The sequence below is a fragment of the Oryctolagus cuniculus genome, chromosome 8 (assembly GCF_964237555.1).
Source record: "Oryctolagus cuniculus chromosome 8, mOryCun1.1, whole genome shotgun sequence".
NCBI classification, from domain to species: domain Eukaryota; kingdom Metazoa; phylum Chordata; class Mammalia; order Lagomorpha; family Leporidae; genus Oryctolagus; species Oryctolagus cuniculus.
The window spans coordinates 129519680-129523825 of record NC_091439.1 but is presented as its reverse complement, the minus strand read 5'-3'; the positions used below and the strand labels follow the sequence as shown (position 1 = coordinate 129523825).

The 4146-nt window shown below is 46.6% G+C and overlaps 1 pseudogene; it reads left to right on the top strand.

The window, feature by feature from the left end:
* Positions 1 to 75: 75 nt before the first annotated feature.
* Positions 76 to 915, top strand: LOC127490159 (protein phosphatase 1 regulatory subunit 14B pseudogene; annotated as a pseudogene).
* The last annotated feature ends 3231 nt before the right edge of the window (positions 916 to 4146 follow it).

Sequence of the window (4146 nt, the reverse complement as noted above, 5' to 3'; positions counted from 1 at the left end):
TCGGCGGGGAGGGGAACGGGCGCGCGGCCAGGCCAGGCCCGGGGGCTCCGCATGCTGCAGCTGCCCCCGGGCGCCCCCGCCGCCGCCCGAGCCGCGGAGCCGCGCGGAGCCGAGCCCGCGAGCTAACCCGAGCCAGTGGCCCGGAGCCAGCCGGCGGGCGTCCCGGAGGCGGCGGCGCAGGGAGGGGCCCGGCGCGCGCGCACGTGGCCCCGGCCGCCGCCATGGCGGACAGCGGCCCCGCGGGGGGCGCGGCGGTGGCGGCTCCGGCCCCCAGACCGGGCAGCGGCGGCCCAGGGCCCCGCGTCTACTTCCAGAGCCCCCCTGGGGCCGCCGGCGAGGGCCCGGGCGGCGCCAAGGAAAGGTCACCGTGAAGTACGACCGCAAGGAGCTCCGCAAGCGCCTCAACCTGGAGGAGTGGATCCTGGAGCAGCTCACGCGGCTCTACGACTGCCAGGAGGAGGAGATCCCAGAGCTGGAGATCGACGTGGACGAGCTCCTGGACATGGAGAGTGACGAGACCCGGGCGGCCAGGGTCAAGGAGCTGCTGGTCCACTGTTACAAACCCACCGAGGCCTTCATCTCTGGCCTGCTGGACAAGATCCGGGGCATGCAGAAGCTGAGCACACCCCAGAAGAAGTGACGCTCCCCGACCCGGGCGAACGGTGGCTCCCACGACAATCGCTGCCCCCGACCTCGTAGCAACAGCAATACCGGGACCCTGTGGCCAGGCCTGGCGCCATGAGCAGGGCTCCCCGTGCCCCTGGCTCAGGGGCCTCCTCCCAACCCCTCGGTTTTCCATTTTTGGGGTTTTTTATTGTTATTATGCTGAGGGGACTTTTTGTGTTTTTATATCGACGCTGCGGCACGGGCCCTTTAATAAAGCTAGGGTAAGCCTTTAAAAAAAAAAAAAAGAAATTCTGTGTGTAGTGATTTTTTTTATTTTTTAAAAAATGTAATGGAATGAATTAGCATCATTTTCCGATGATAAATTCAGAAAATATTGTTTATAGTTAAATTATTTTTAAAAAGAGAAGCGGGAGAGAGAACATGTGTACCTGCACATATTCCAAAACTTTAGATGGGTTGCTAAAACCAACTTTTAGCTATGAATTTCAAGGTAAAATAAATCATTACATATTAAAGCAATCCTGAATCTATTTTTTCAGTTACTAGCAATCATCTCATATTGTGCCTTCAGGTGAAATGATCAAATAATAACTTTATCTTTCAGATTTTATTCCCTCGCATTTCTGGTATTCACTAGATGATACACACTGTTTTACAGATATGATAATTAAGTCTATTCTTAGTTTTATAATCTGGGTATCATATTTCCTGTTACGCTTTTATTGTTTATGTAATTAATCCGATAAAATTCTTAAATTTTTGTTTAATATGTCTGCATTTCTTTTTTGTTACTCTTGCATCTGATTTACCCAAACGTGGAATATGCACCTGTGTTTTAATGGAAATGAGAGAAAATGTTCAATGTTGATGTTTGTTACAGTCTCAGAAACTAACAGGTTCACTGACAGACTATCAGAGGACAAATAGATGACATCTGAAATAATATATTGGAAATCTATTTGGTATTTTATCCATGATCTCATGAAGTTTTAGAAGCTAAATTAAATGCACACATACCCTCTCCCCTCACACACAAACATATCTGTTAGGGTTTTCCTAAAAGAAATGATCCATAGAGGGAGCTTGTATGAACACTGGAATCTTTTTTTTTTTAATTATCTATTTGTTTATTTCACAAGCAAGGAGGGAGGGAGAAGAGAAAGAGAGAGAGAGAGAGAGAGAGAGAGAGAGAGAGAGAGAGAAGCTATTTTCCATCTACTGGTTCACTCCCCAAATGGCCACACTGGCCAGGGAAGGTGCAAGGACAAGCCAGGAGCCCAGAACTCCATCCAGGTCTCTCACTTGGGTGGCAGGAACCCATTACTTAGAGCATTATCCTCAGTCTTCCTAGGCGCATTAGTAGGAATCTGAACTGATAGCAGGGCAGCCAGGACTTTGCATTTCCCAATATTATTTTTAAAATATATCAAATAGCCAATAAGTCTTTGATCATACATTTTGTCCTATCAATAGTGTGTCTTACTTGAGCAGCCAGTAAAGTAAAGGGAAATACATTAGATGAAGTGAACACTCCAAGCATTTCATACTACATTGACAACTGCCATCCCCACATTAAATCACTTGTGTTAGAATCACAAGATGTAGAATATCTGGTGTTTGGGGTCAGCATTGTGGCACAATGGGTTAAGCCACCACTTGGGACACTGGCATTCTGCATCAGAATGCCGGTTCCACTCCTGGCTGCTGGTGCAAAGTCCTGGCTTTCCTCCCACCCGCAACCCTCCCAACTCCTGCTCCCTCTCCCATTCCATTCACATCAAGATTCATTTTCAATTATCTTTATATACAGAAGATCAATTTAGTATATATTAAGTAAAGATTTCAACAGTTTGCACCCACACAGAACATAAAGTGTAAACTACTATTTGAGTGCTAGTTATTGCAGTCCTAGGTTCATTCTTAATATTTTTTTGGTGTTGCATGGAAGTGGGGTTTATCACTGGGCTGTGATAAACACACTACAGGGTCAAGGTCAAACCCTTTCATTCACAATGGGAAATAGAGTGAGCAGGATCCAGGAAACTTCTCTAAATCAGATAACTACCCACTACACAGAGTGGGACAAAATGCCAGGTCTTCACCATGGAATCCACAGTCATCTCATTATTTTATTCTCTCACCCTAGAACCACGGATGGCAGGGCCCATTTTAAAGGCACATGATTTGACAGAGACTAGAAACAAGTATAGCAGGATCTATCACGGTACAGCAGGAGTTAAAAATGATGCCTCAAGTGAAGCACGGACAAGATTTCATCAGAAAAGCGGCTACTAGGGGTGAGTGAGTCCTCATGGATCAAAGGAGGCTCTGCCCAGGGATGAGGCCATGAGGGATGATCCCACCGCATGGAGACCACACCTACAAACCTCACTCAGTGTTTCTCCTTCCAGATTCAGTCTGCCTTTTTCTGCACATTATGCTAAGAAAGCACAGAGAATTCCAATGAAATGCTATGTGTTTCACTCATAGCAATGACCTGACCAAATCTCACTTAAAATTGAGATGCAGTGACAACAAGCTAATAAAAATAAATCAAATTAGGGACTCATTTAAAATCTAATTTCTAGGATCATGCGTTTGCTGCAGGAGTTAAGATACCCGCATGCCATACTAGAGTGCCTGGATGTCAGCCCCAGCTCTGCTTCTGATTCCAGATTCCTGCTAATTTGACCCTGGGAGGCAGCAGGTGATGGCTCCAGAGGCTGAGTCTCCCATGTGAGAGACACTGGATACAGTTCTAGGTACCTGGCATTTGGAGACTGAACCAGTTGATGGAAGAAAGATCTCTCTCTCTCTCTCTCTCTCTCTCTTTCTCTCTTTCTCTGTGTGTGTGTGCACGCGTGCATGTCCCTCTCTTCTTTTTTCAAATAAAATGTTTTTTTTTTTATTTTTCGCTTTTGCAAAGTTTATTTTTTATTTATTTGAAGGGTAGTGTAATAGAGAAGCAGGGGGAGACACACACAGAGGGAAAGACAGAGTTTCTCCCCAAAATCCACTCCCTCAACTCCCCCCCACCACACTCCCATTAGTAATCAGCTCTTTCCAGATTTAACTGGAAAATTGAGTGTTCACCTCTGATCCATCTTTTTGTCTGTATCCCACATTCAATTTCCCTATAAATTGAGTTACCTCTGCCTTCAGAATCTAAACATCTCTTGCCACCCTCACTACTGTTTCCTTGGCTCTGATTGTGGCGTAGTTCAGTCTCCTAACTTCTCTACTTGCCTTCTCCCTGGCTGTCCTGTGTACTACCATTCACCCGATAACGAGATCCATTCAAATAAAACCCAAGTCCTATCACATCACTCCGGCTATGAGCTTCTGACCCCTCCTGGAGGGAGAGCAGACGGCTTCACTGTCACCTACGGATCTCGTGATGGGCCTGCACTTGCCACCCTCTGATCTTCCTGTCTACCACTTTCTTCTGTCTACTCAACTACATAGACACTAGGCTCCTGCTAATATCTTGAACGCACCAGGAACACTTTAAGTTTGGAA